A 15,411-nucleotide genomic window follows, 5' to 3' on the forward strand; every position below is an offset into this window, starting at 1 on the left:
ACGATTTATAGTAAATACCTTTGTAAGATATTAGTATGATTTTGATTTGGATCAATGTTAATATTCTTTAAGCTGTATGTTTGATATTATGTGTTAACATTAATGATTATTTTAGGTTCTTTATTTTTTATCATCACTAATCCTCAAAAAGCAATAAATTTTTATCCAACTTTATATTAAAAGGCAACTATTTTAAGGAGGTTTCAGTTTTAAAAAGCAAAGCAATCTTGTATTCTTATAATGTTTTTAAAATCAATTTCAATGTGAAGTTTATTCTGAGTACCAAAAATTAAGCTTTCAACTAACTTGCAATATGTTATAAAAATTCCCTTAACTAAAGGAAATGTTTCATTAAAAATTACAAATGTGAAATCTAGTGATCTATAGTTATTCATGATGTTATTTGCAAAATACCTTTTTTCATGGTTGTATTGCTATTGTATTAATTTTGTTTTGCTCATTGACTGTTGCTTGATCTCCTTTTTGTAATGAAATTTTACTGATAGAAAGGATGTGTAGCACACAATTTACAAAAAAATAATAAATATATCATACTCTATTTTATAAATTCTTCATAGCCTATTAATTCTTTCAAAATCCTTTTGTTTATTTTCATAAAATTACAGACAAGTATAGTTACCATGTAAACATTGGTTGATATTTTCATTTAGTTTAAGGAAGTGAAACAAACCTGAAACAGAACAGACTTATGTTGGAACTTCACTTGTTCTTGATCTCCTTTTTTAAAATAATTTTTCAGATATTTTTCCAAAATTTGTGGTCTGACTTTCCAGTTTGACTATTATCTTCCTCACCACAGATATTTCTCAACATGTAATTAATTACATTATAGTCTCTATTTTTTTAAACTTTTCTAAACATCTCTACTTAATCTGGGTGACTTACTTTGATTTCTTTCTCCATTACCCTTTACTACTAATAATCCCATGATTTCAAATGAATGTAAGGTATAATGCAGGCTTTGAATTTTAAGTAATGACCGATGTTTTCTTGATTTGGGGAGCAGCAGTGGAAATTATCACAGTTAATCAACTGTTCTTCTTTCCTAAGGATCAGCAGCCAGTTAAGGGGGCTGGAAGCATCCTTTCAGGCACATTTACCCATCTGTCAACTAAGACTGAACACTATTTTTGTAACAGTTGAATAGTTATTATATTCTTAGGCCGAGTACCCTAATCTCATTGCCTTTTACTGTCTTTTATTTTCTAGGGAGGTTGCTATTTTCCTTTCTAAAATTTCTCTCTCTCTCTCTCTCTCTCTTTTTTTGCCCCCAGGAAAAATAGCAGGGAGATAGTGTCATAAAATCCAACTAAAATAACATGGATTAGAAACTGAAATGAATTAATTCTAATCTTCATCTCTTCATCAATGTGATAGTCACTAATCATTTATTTAATTCCATACCCTTAGTTCTTTATGTATGAAGTGTAAAGTTTATTCATTAGATGCTCTGAGGCATATACAGTGCTAAATAAATAAGATAAGTTCCAGTTTCTGAAAGCTCACAGGTGCTTATTCAAGAATTTTGACTTTGTTTGAGAGTCAGTTCTGCAGAGAGGTCTTATGTTTTTGCAAATCTTGTGAGCAGAAGCACTTATGGCTTTTATTCTTGTTTATATTTTCAAGATATTAAACAGCCTTGGAAGTTAGCAATAGTGTCTCTCTGAGCAGAGGGCAGATTTGTTTCCTGTGAAATATAATAAAAATAATGTCTCTCTCTGAGACAAATAGTGGGCAGGTTTGCATTCAGCACCTTGTAAAAGATTGGGGTTTCCTAAGCTTGGGTTTTCTTAGCTGTGATGCAAACCTAGTGTGCACAGCATCAGCCCAGGCCCACATCCACATTTCCAACCCCATGGGATTTAGAGAACCAGGAGAACCCACATGAATAGTAAGTTCATGCTGCCCACTGAACCAAGAGTAACAGAGTTCCCTGTTTCTGACCCAGGAGTCTTGTTTCTGCTGCCAGTACCCATGAATCCATGTTACCCTATCTTAATAGCTTACAAGCAGAGTAAAATCTAGACCTTTCACAGTTCTTTACAATCTGGTATAAAATGGTGGGCAACAGAGATCTTTAATGAAGAGAATACATAATAAAATTATTCTAGATTCCTAAAAATATTCAGAACATATTTGGTGGTTGTCTATATATGGTCAAAACCACAGAAAAAAATCACTCTGCATAAAAGAGTGGTGGTGATCCAGATGAGGGTCAAGGATAAGAGCACGTGGGACACCAATGCTGGTGAGTTAGATGCACGTGCCCAGGGGGAGGGGAGAATATATACAGTAAATTTAATAAATCCAGAAAGTGAACATAAGCTCCAGTTTCTACAAATCACATAGGGCTAATTCTAATGGCATGAGAGGTAGTGATCATGAAAGTAGAATAGAAAACAATAAAGAATAGCATTCTGAAGTCAAAAGAGGCAAATATGTCTAGAATGATGGGTGAGAGTACCAAAATCCACAGAGGTCAAATTGGAGAAAGACTAGGAAGAGGCCTTTGCTTTAATAGGAAATAATTAGAAATATTTCAGGAACAATTTCAGTTGCAAGATGAGAGTGGAAGGCTGAATAGAATTGACTGAAAAATAAAGTGTCAAAGAACATTTATTTTAAAAGATAATCATGATTCATGCAAATATAAGACAGACATATATCAAAGCTTTTATTTAATTCATTAGTTGATGACAGAGCCAGTTAGAAGGCACAACTAGTTCAAAGGGGATTTCGCAGGACCACACAGGAATGCTGAAATGAATTTACAAACGTATGCAAACCTGGTCAATATCCACAAGACAATAGCCAATCGCATATCTCCTGGATACAATTTGCATTTCTGTCAGCATTCTACAGCTTAGAGAGTTATAAAATAGCTCAAAACAGTGAAAGGAGTGATGAACCTGAAGGAGCCACTAGAAAGGACCCGTAGCAAACTTTTTTCTGTTTCATATTTTTTTCTCAATTTTTCGTACAATAAGATATAAAGAAACAATGAGAGTGAATACAAAACGAAAACACACACACACACACACACAAAACAAAGGGCACTGAGACCGACGTTGCAATGCATTTTAATAGGAAAGAGCCTGAACGGGAATCAGGAAAGGAACAGCTAAAGAATTCTATAATTTTGACATTTACTCCAACTTTCAATCTGAATTTCTTATCAAAATTAAGGGGAGTTTGGATCCCAGTTTAGTTATGCTCAGACTTGTCTTTTAACCATAATACCTTAATTTTGCAAATAAAAGCTTCCTATGAATTTTGTCATAGAATAGAAAGCTATTCTGTTTGCAGTGATGGAAAGGCTCTAGAGTTTCTTTCCTTGATCTTCTTTACCTGTAAAGCTGTGAGATATTTTTTAGCAACAAATTTAAATTTCTTATACAATTTTAAGAGTGGTGCAAATTTCGGTTATTCATCCTATCATACGACATATGGTGTTTCCTAAACTCTGCTTGCGTATAGAGTTTGAAGTTAGGTTCAAAATTTGAATTTATTATATTGTTATATTATTTTGTTATATAACCTGCCTCATGGTCATAAGCAACAAGTTAACTTTAATATATAAAAAGAGTAAATATAACTTAAAATTTAATTACCATATGTAATTAAAATCAAAATAGCCAAAATATTTTAATCCGAAATGATATAGAATTAAAATGAGCCTAAAAGTATTTTGATGGTTCTGTTTGCCTTTATATTAAGTTCTAGTCTCAGAGTAGAAAAAAGTATTATGTGCATTTTTTTTTAGTTGATTGTATATATTAGTATATATATGTGGTTGAAATGATATACTGTATTGAAAAATGCAGTCTCTGATGTGCTGTTTAGTTTATATTTTGCAGATGTAGTAGGCAGTGGTTGAGAAGGACCATTGTAGAACTGGCGAGAGAAAGAGTAAGACAGTATTTTATAGAAAAGGCAGTTTTCTTTCAGATCCACTTTACTATTATTGGAGGAAATGTATAGCATGGCTCTTTGAATTCTAAAAATAATTTTAGAAATTATTTTTATTCAGTTGGCTTTAAGTGGAACACGCCTGTTGTCACATTCAGAAGCCTGTCTCGTGGAAGTGGAATCTTCATCTTGTTTAATCATCAGACCCGTGGCAAATGGGATCCCTGTGTGTCTACTATTCCTATGTGCATTTTATTATGTTTTACATTATTAAGAGTTAAGGTCACAACACTTAATATATATTAAATGTTATAATTTAGTCTTTGTGAAAGAATATGAACATTTGGTGACTTGAATAAAATTTAACTAGCTTTGTGTTTTTCTTCCTCCTTCAATTCACTGAATTAGTGATTTATTCTGAGGTAATAACAAAACATTGGTGGCATATGAAAAATTTTTTGAACTTCAGTAAGCACTCTACTTTTTTAAAGAATACATACCTTGCTTTTCTGGACAAGAAAAATAGAAAAGGGCATAAAATGGAAAAGGTTATTTTTACTGACTTTGATATAGTTGAGTGTCTGGCTTTGGTAGAACACTGGGATTTTATTTTTATGACTGCCCTTTACTCTGTGTTTTGTAACCTTTTCTCCTCCTGTTTATATACTTGGTGTTGCCCCTAAGGCTAGATGGTATCTTAACTAATCTTCTTCCACATGTAGTATTTTGGAACGCTCATGGTGAACAGAGGGGAGAAAATTCTCCTATGATCTTCAAGAATCTCAGACTCCGAACTGAATCTTGCAAACCTGGAAGTCCCCAGGAATCAGAAAAGTAATAGCAATGTATAAAGAAAATCAAGTTTAAGGAACAATAGGTGTGATTGACATAAAAATCTGTATATATTTAATGTATACAACTTGATGAGTCTGGAGATAAGTCTGTATCTGTGAAACCATCACCACAATCTATGCTGTAAACTTGTCCATCATCTCCAAAATTTCTTCCTGCCCTCTTTATTAATATTTTAATAAGAACACAATGTAAGATCTACCCTCTTAGTAAATTTTTAAGTATACATTACATTATTGTTAACTATAGGCTCTATAAAGTGTTTGTTTGTTAGTTTTTTAAAGAAAAGAAAAAACAGGGAGAAATTAGGGCTTTGGACAAACTAGAGAGGTATTATACTTGGGAGAGCATAGCTACCGCCTACTTCCAGGAAATTGGTGCCAGACCTTCTGAAAATTTTAAAAGCTGGAAATTCAAACTTTCATGCAAAATCTCTCAGCTGTTAAGTGTTGGCAACTAATTCAGAGTTAACAGCAGCAGCAGCCACCCTTCACAGGCTAAATCTCTGCAACCAAATTCAGCATACCCTGGGTCACTAGGACCAGGAGCCTTCCTGAACAGCACATTTCAGTCTCCCATGCAGCTCCACACTCCTACCCAGCCCTCTTTAAGCCCTGTTCTGTTGAGTACTACATAACTGCAGTAACCTTCCTTCTCTCCCCTTTCTAAGCAAACTTCATTCACATTGCTGCAAAAATCATCATCAAATTCTGTTCACTCACAGCACAGTATTTCTTAGCCTACAGTGGTTGCTGATTACTTTTGTGAAGGGCTCCCAGATCGAAATTCCTAAGATCTTGGTTTCATGAATTTGAGCAAGAAATGAAATTTTTCACTTGATAAGTTTTGCCTTACAGGCTTGTGATGATGAAATGGGATAATATATAATGCAGTACTTTGTAGGTTAGGAAGAACTGAAACATTAGTCATGATTCTAGATTAGTATTATATAACAGTAGCTTTTTATTTTTTTATTTTAAAAAATTTTTATTGAGGTACAGTCAGTTACCATGTGTCAATTTCTGGTGTACAGCACAATGTCCCAGTCATGCATATACATGTATATATTCATTTTCATGTTCTTACAACTTTATGTATTATCTCTTCACTTGTTTCTGTTTTTGTTTTATTTTCCCCTTGCTGGTCTTCGATCCCCTCATAACACAGTATCAATTTTTGTAGCGTTATATCTGTGTCCCTCTCTCCATGATTCTAGTTCTGACTTTATAGTATATTTCCCTGTCTGCAATACTCAGCATGAATCAGCTAAAATGTATATCCTGTGGACTAGAAAACAAAACAAAATGAAAAACACACACAATGTGAGAGCTGTGAGTCCAGTTTTACTTGGGGCTTACTAAGAACTATAGCCCAGGAGACAGCCTCTCAGATGGCTCTGAGGAACTGCTCTGAAGAGGTAGGGGAAGGTCAGTACAGATAGGGTTTTGCTGAAAGGGATACATGCAACCAAGCAGGCATCTCCGCAGAAGGTTGCTGCTAGCCACGAGGAGCTGATGTCCCTGTTACTGATTTTAGTGCTTTCCTAGGTATGAGAAGATTTAAGAGATTAGGTTCATGAAGTTTTCTCCTAAAAATATCTAACTATCTGAAGATCTGTTCTGCCAGTTTTTTTTCCCCAGATCACTGAGTGCCTCATTCCTGATCTCCACCCTGAACTCCCTTCAGGGTATGTTGCTGGTCAGTGATTCTAGTGACTAATGACCTAATTCTTGTAGAATCAGATCAACAGACACTTAATTTAGTTGGCAATTCCTTGATTTTCAAAATAATACAAGAATTAAAATGATGATTTTTGAAGCCCTTCTTCCATGAAATGGGTAGAGCTAAGAGTTTTAGTTCCAAACATCCTTCTGCTTTATGCACTTGTCTCAATTAGATAAAATAGTCATAGACTCATAGTGATAGATGTATTACTCAGATATTTTCTTCATTTTCAGAGGTGAAAACTGAAACCTAAAGATGGTGTGTTACTGGCTTGAGGTTATAGGGCGAGATATGGCCAGACCTGGGATAGATGTAATGTTCCTGTCTCTTTCTGGTCCTCTCCTTACTCTTCTCAGTGCCTCAAGAATGATTTCAGCAGCTCTTCCTTTTCATGGGAGCTCTGATCTCGAGATTTAAAATCTAGAATGCTGACCACATTTGTTCTAACCTTAACTTGCTCTGCAAAATGATACTTTAGTGTCTTCTCTCTATAATTTCCTCCCCATGCAAGTTCCTCCCATAAAATTCTTTATTCCAGGGGAACAAATACCATCTTGGGATGAAATACTAGGCAAGTGTTCTAGCTAAAGAAAATAAACTATTTTCTAAAATGCTGTATTTTCTAGCAAGCAGATATGGACCTGTGTCTGCTGCCCAGCCGGATTTCTCACTCAAGGTGAGCCCTTGAGGCAAGCAAGTCCGCAGGCACTTTCTCTGCCTTTGCTTGAACCACACCCTTCATTTGGTCCTTATCACCAACACTGCATTGGTGGAAGGCCATGTCCTCCTTCAGGATCTAGTACAAAACACACCATCTTCATTCAGATTCCGTCAATTTTCCCTAATTGATCTACTTCATATCTATCAACCCTTAAATATCAACTTGTGATAAAATATTTATTTTTGTTGCACTATGGAATATTTTGTACTGTATATATTTATTTGTTCTTTATCCTCAACTATACTTAAGCTTTTCAAAGGCCTGGGATATTTATCAATTTTAATAAATACCGTGATAATAACAATAGCCACTATGTATTGTATAGTATCTATATTTTGAGCAACTGCAAAAGTGTTATACATTCAGTAGCTCACTTAAGCTTCACTACAGTCCTGTGAGGTAAATACTATTATGAGTCGCATTGTACAGAGAGAAAATGGAGACACTGATCCCACATTTTCCCAGCAAAGAATTGTCAGAGCTAGAATTTGAATCAGACAGTGCCAAATGAAGTGTTCTTTGCATAAAAGAATTTAATACATTCTTAACAGAACCAGAGGACCGATTTGCTGTTCAAATTATTATTATTATTATTATTATTATTATTATTATTATTATTATTATTATTATTATTATTATTATTATTACTACAGAGGTACTGGGGATTGAACCCAGGACCTTGTGCATGCTAAGCATATGCTCTATCACTGAGATATACCCCCACCCCCTCACATTCTTTAATCTGTGGGATTTTCTCTTTTATCACTTATAAAAAAACCAACAACCAAAGCTTTAAAAAGGACATGTGAGTTTATGAAATGATCAAGTTAAAGGCAAAATATATGATCTTATTTAGGAAACTCTTTAATTTTATTTTTTCAATAGGAAAACCACATATGAGACACAAGAAAATGATGGTTTTCAAAGCAAATTTTAAAGTCACTTTTTTAAAAGAAAATACAAAGCTTTTTATTTATTTTTTTAATCTTTGTCAAATTATGGTCCACTAACCAAATCATGTCCTCTAGCTGTTTTTGTAACTAGAGTTTTCTTGGAACCCAGTCATGCCCAGTTATTTCCATATTGTCTACAACTGCCCTCACATTGCAATGGTAGAACTGAGTATTTACCCTGTAAGGAAAAGTTTGCTACCTCTGTACTGCATAAAATAAATTTTGTAACTTGCATGTCCTCTCTCTTTGATACAGAGTTACATTTGAGGGGAAAAAATAAACACATCTAAATGTTTCTAAAATTCTACACTTAAGATTATATGTGCATTTTCAAGGGGCATACAAAGTGACACTGGGAATCCTTATGAACATTCTGCAGATCAGGAACCAAAAAAGGCTAAGTGACTTGCCCAGGCTCATTATACTAGTTGGAGTTCATGCATCTCTGTGATACCATTGCTCCAATTACTTTAAACATTGTATAACTGATGTTTTCCTTGCTTCCATTAAGCTTATCTGAGATTTCAAGGAATAGTTTATTAAAAATTGTATATGTTTATATTTCTGAGTAACTGTAAAACCCCATGCATTAAATAACATTTTCTTGCCTTACATTTCTCAAACAAGTAAATGACTTTTAATCCTTAGAAAATCACTGTGCACTCAGGTATTTGAAACTCTCCATGTTCTTCTGGTACTGATATTGAAATACTTTTAATTGGTTCCAAAAATGGAACACATAAATGCAGTTTTCTTTCTGTCCGTATTCTTTGGGTTGATGGTTAACAGTATTGATTGCATTTCAGATAATGTGGAAAGTATTCCTGCTGTTAATTCATAGCATAGAATCTTTTTGAGTGATGTTTCCATTGTCACGGCATCCTATACACTTGCCAATATACTTCTTAGAATGCTCTGTTAGTCAAACTATCTCTTTGTCCATATATTCAAATGAACTGTAGAGGTTATTAACTTGCCCTTGGCAAATAGATTTATTTTTCTAAGACAAATGCTTTTATAAATTCAATGTGTGACAGTTTTATTACAAATTGTAAATAGAATGCCCTGCCAGATTTTTATGACAGCCATCACTAACTCATTTGGGTTCTTATTACATTTCAAGCCTTCATGTTCATGGATATATTTCTTTTAATCACCAGCAAGGCTATGCTGAGATGTTACAGATTTTAAATTCTATTGTTGGATTTATATAATTGGCCCTTTTAATAGTAACCTAGTTTTGGCAATTTGATTATCTATCAAACATTAAATTTAACACTTACATTTGCAATAGTCTTTGTCCCATTTCTGTTTTAATGCATTTCATGTTTCTTTCCAAAGATGGAGGTGTAGCAAGTGATAAGAGTTTGTAAATATATCTTTATCAACAGTGATTTTAAATGTTATTAGACTGGTATTTTTGTTTCCTTGTATATATAAAAATGCAATTACAATATAATATTAAAACATTTTAATGATTCTTAATGTTCAAGCAAATATGTGCTTAATGTTAAAAATGAAAGCTACCTTAATAATGGGCACTCTATTCTCTTTACCTTAAGAACAATGGCTTGCTTACTTGCTAACTGACCTTTGGCAAGTCACTACACCTTTCTGTATGTCATATCTATACCGTGGTGTCACAGAAGTACCTATGTCTTCAGACTGTCCTGAGGACTAGATGAGATTATACTCACCAAGTTCTAAATGCATGATCTGGAATCCAGCAAGTTACCATTAAGAAAATTCTGTAAGTCACTTGATGGAATTATTTTCCCTTAGCAAACTGGTGTGTCAGCTCTGGCTGCCATAACAAAACATCACAGACTATGGTTTACATAACAGAAATTCATTTTTTCACAGTGCTAGAGGTTGGACATCCAAAGTCAAGATGCCAGCAGGATTGGTTTCTAGTGAGAACTTTCTTCCTGGCTTGTAGGTGGCTACCTTCTCCGTGTGTCCTCATACGGCCTTTCCTCTGTGCACCTACGTTCCTGGTATCTCTTCCTCCTCTTACCAGTCTTCTGGATTAGCCCCCTATCCTGTGGTCTCATTTTTACCTTCCTTACCTCCTTAAAGGCCCTGTTTCAAAACACGGTCATGTTAGGGGTAAGGGCTTTAACACATGAATTTGGGGGAGCACAATGTGGTCCACAACACAAAATAATATTACTTACTATAATTTTATCCTCTCTTCATTTAATAGATTTTTTTAAAGCATACATTTCAAGTGGACTGCCTATTCATTTTATTCACTGTTATGGTGACATGTAACACCAAGTCTTCATGGTAAATGAAGACTAAATTATTGAAATATATACACGTGTGAAGTTTTTCTTACAGGTGTACTTAGACTCTTACTCCCACAGCCAGTTATCTGTTGGCAGGAATTCAAACCAGAGATTTGTTTTAATATTACTTGCTTTGCAGAAACATTGAAATAACTGGTTCCCCATTTTCAATGTGAAGCTATATAACATTGACCTCTCACTTCTTAAAACTCTCTCTGCCTTGGCTTAATGAGAGATTTGATCTAATCCAAGTATAGATAAATCAAAGTTTCCCAAAAGAATGTGAGTTTTTGAAAAGATGGTCATGGTTTATCTATCTTTTGTATCACTAACACATGGTACATTTTCTAGCTCAATATGTTACGGTTAAATGAAAAAAAAAAACTGAGTAAATGAAATGAATGAATCCATTAATGAATCCATGACAATAACAAGCTGACTCATCTTTCTTACGACCTAAAAACCAATGCTTACAATCTCCCTACCTTTTTGGAAAGATCAGTGTTTCCATTAGGATCTACTGAGTTTCTTTGGTATATTTATTTATTTATCTGATATATTTAGTCTCTTTGGCATATTTTGCACTTCACCTGTATTCAAAAATACCAAAATCAACACTTCCCTGCAAGTCCTTCCCATACTGGAATTTTGACACAGACTCTTAACCTAACTACAATTGTCTGAATTGGAGCTTCTAGAGAAAGTGATTGATCTTTCATTCTGTTTTCACATTGGGATTAAAAGGAAAGAAATCAGTGTGGGTGAAGTTGGACGATTAAAGATAGTAATAAGGAGGTTGCAAGAAAGTCTTTGTACTACAAGTGGAAAAGGCTACTATTGGATTTTACACAATCCCTTTCCTTAGATGTGGTTAAAAAATGGAATTGACTGTCAAATTGCTGAAAGAGTTTAAGAATAGTGCTTATTGAAGTCAGGATATAGCCTAGCTGATTTCTCAAAGGTCATTTCCACTTCACTTATATAAACATTGAAGTAGAGGTTCAAGGGAACCTCAGTGGTACATAAGTGCTTCACCTCTGTTCGCAGCCAAAGGGAAGATTTAAGACAACCCAAGCCTTTAAACACACATTTCTCCTCTGTCTAGAACTGTGGTTCTCATCTCTTTTATTCTTTTTTTATTGACAAGGGTATAATGGACACTGCTCAGAAGCATGACTCATTTCTGTAGATAACCCCAGTTCATATGCTACAGCAGAGATAATTTATGTCCCCAAGTTTTGCCTAGTTGCCCACATCCCAGCTGAGGGAACATGAACTCACTACAGATGGCGATGGAATGAGGTGGTGTAATGTCAAAGGCTCAGGGTGTGTTTCTTCCTTCTCCTTTGCTACTCACACAAAACACTTACTTCTGGTCACCAAACGTGTGGAGGTTTTTCCTCACACCAAGCAATTTTTGGTGACACCAACTGGATTTCCCACTATTTAATTCAATTCTGACACTCTTTACCCAAAGATAGCATCAGATGCCACATGTTAAGGGCTTAGTCCCATAAGACTGCCCCTCACCCCCACTTTAGACACTAGAAAAAACCCAAGTTGTCACCTGGCCTTCTGACCAAACAGCTATAGATCCTAGATTCCAATGACACCATCCTTGGGTTTGACTACTTTGCTAGAATACCTCACAGAATGCAAGGAACCATTTACTTACATTTGCCAGTTTTTAGTAAAAGGAGATGCTAATAGAGATGAACACGTGGATAGAAGAGGCGTACAAAGCAAGGGCGTGGTCTGTGGAAGGGGTGAGGAACTTCCACGCCCTCTTCTGCTGGGCACACTTCCTCGCCCCTCCACGTGTTCACCACCCAAGAAGTGCTTGGAGCCCCGTGCTTTGGTGATTTTCATGGAGGCTTCACCATGCAGGCGCAATTAATCATTCACTCCATTTTCAGCCCTTTTCCCTTCTCAAGTAAATATGGGATGGGGCTGAAAATTCCAAGCTTCTAATCATGGCTTGGTCTTTCCAGTGACCAAGCGGCATCCAGGAGCCATCCAGTAGCCTAACCAGAGTCGCCTCATTAGAACAAAAGACATTGCTATTACCTAGTAAATTACAAGGGTTTCAGGAGCCCTGTGTCAGAAACTGGGGTCCAAGACCAAATATTAGAACAAAAGATGCTCCTGGTGCTCTTATCACTTAAGAAATGACAAGGGTTTCAGGAGCTCTGTCCTGAACCAGGAACTGAGAGCAAAGACCAACATCTATTTTCCACTGTCTTACAGGTACCATCCAACTGTGACTGAGACCATTATCCTGGCTGAGGACTCCTTTCTCCCCAAACCTCACTTTATTTTTAAGAGTTTCTACTCATTGAACACAGCTTAGATTTGTGTTTTGTTCCACATTTTATTGAGCACCTTTTGTACCACGTGACACATAATAAGTGTTGAATGAGTAAATTAAATCATGAATAAATGATGCTAGACATATCATTTTTAAATATGGAGGAAAGGAAGGAGGAAAAAGGAAGTGGGGAGGGAGGGAAAGAAGGAGTAGGACAAATAGCCTCTTTTCATTCCTGGTCTCTCACTACCTTGGAAGAGGTAAAAAGATACTAGACTAAGAGGGTAGAAACCTGTATTCTGGTTCCAGCTATGCCACTTGAAAGCTTAGAGACCGTAGGCAACCAATTTGCTTTATAGCTGGGAGGCTTGGTTTCATAAACAGTGGAATAGAGATGAGAGTAACTCCTCTGCCTGCTTACAAGAATCTTCATCATGCTGAATTGATGTACTTTGAAACTCTTGGTAGATTTTCTACCCATGTAAAATGTCAGGAATGTTTCCTTCTCTATTAGTATCTTGAATAGCCACTGCTACCGGTAGGTGGCTTATCAGACTGATTAAAATAAGCTTATCTTATCTTTATATTAATATGGAAATGAGCCAATCATTTGAATACCAAAAAAAAAAAGCAAAACAAAACCAAATATGACATAAAATTTTTTTTGTATTTTATTTTGTACTTTTTTTAATATTTTTTATTGAAGTATAGTCAGTTTATAATGTGTCAATTTCTGGTGTACAGCACAATACTTCAGTCATATAGGAACATACATATATTCATTTTCATACAAGAAATTTTTTTGAATTGTGCTTCTCTTTGACTCCAAGAATTGTTACTTATAATATGGAATTTTTCTTTTTAATGTCCTATATGTTTGATTTTTAACCATTGTTCCTTTCTGAGTGCTGTGTCTCCACATTGCAGTAAGGACTTGTGTACAAGAGGAATGAAAAAGGATCAGAGACCATCAGAACCAGAGAAAGCGTGTGATTTCTGAAAGTAATATCCCCCTTTCTGGTAGCGATCTAGCCTCCACTGCAGACTGCCCATGTTTAATGCCAAAGCATCTGGTAAATTTAAGTGAATAAATAACACCTGTCACTATAGAACTCATACAACCTAATCAGTGAAATCAATGAATAAACTGATTTGTATTACCTAATACGGGCAGAACCACCAATCCAATACCCTCCTTCTAATCTGTGCAATAAGGCTATGTATCCGTGCATATACGTGTCTGTTAAAATATGCCAACTCTGTAGCACGCTGGGCAGCACACACAGCACGTTTTCTCCCCCCTCCTCCCTGCTTTCTCTGTCTGTCTTTTTCTTTGTCATCTCTTTCTCTCTCTCAGCCTTTATCCCATTGAGATGAATGACTCAATCTTTGCACTTAATGATAAAATCACACTCAATAAATATTGGCTCTTAAAATATTTCTGAAGTGACTAACTTGCTTGTCTCCAGAGAGACAGCTCTGTGTACAAAAACCTATCTGGATTTTTTTTAAATCTGCCATTCCAGTTGTCTCTTTTTCTGATATGTGTCATTTAAAACTAGAATGTGCTCCATGTATCTCTATTCCTAATAATTGTGTTGAGCTTTTCAAAAGTCTACATAAGGTTTTATATATATAAATATCCAATAGAAACACATGAAAATAAGGCATTTATTTCAATGCCTGAGGAGAAACTTGACTCTCAAGGACAGAGATTTTTAAATGAAATGTTTTGTGTCCTGATATTCAGGTAAAGTAGCCCCTATCAAATGCTGTGACCCCTCGCATGATCTCTTTATGTTTTAATGCTTTGGTAGGACCATCTCTTTACCTCAGTTCAATAGTCCATGTAATACATGTGAGAAAACAGAAGTTAAAATTGTAGACCACCACAAGTTATTAAAAATAAGTCATTTAAAAATATTTTTCTACTTTAAAACATATTTATTTACTCATGTATTTTTATTTACATGGATAAGTGAGAGCTCTTTGCTAAATCAGAGAATCCCCCTTACAGGGGGATTAACTCAACACAGTTCTGAGATGCCAGTAAGGGAGCAACAGTGGGAGATAGTATTTTTTGAGACTACTGTGTATAGAATAAAAGGAGGCAATGACTCCCAGGAGTAGATAATTTTATTTGTATTTTTAGCAGTAACACATATAGGACTTTCACTTAGTAACAAAAATAAAAGAATTTTTTAAAAGTTGATCTGAGATTGAGACTTATTTCTTTATTTTTTTAACATTGAAACTTTAAAAAAGTTTGACTACATGTTGTAAATTTGTCTATAAATTATGTTGTGATTTTAGTATACGATTTGCTGTGAAATAGAGATTATTCCTCCATCTGTCCTAGAATAAGCACCCTAAGTTTAAAGAAATATGTCAATATTACTTAAGCATATATCGGAAGGTACTATTTTTCTAATTAGTTTGCATACATTCAGTAAATGTAATATTATATATGAAGACCCATGACTTTGGAACTTACAAAATAATAACAATATGTACCCTTCTTTTTTTTTTTATATGTGATTTGGGTAGTTATTTAATGTAATAAAACGCTGCTTTAACTCATTGCATTTTAGGTATAACTAATACTTGCACAATAAATGCAACAACAATAAT

This window comes from Camelus ferus, chromosome 1 (genome assembly GCF_009834535.1).
Source record: "Camelus ferus isolate YT-003-E chromosome 1, BCGSAC_Cfer_1.0, whole genome shotgun sequence".
In the NCBI taxonomy this organism is placed as follows: Eukaryota; Metazoa; Chordata; class Mammalia; order Artiodactyla; family Camelidae; genus Camelus; species Camelus ferus.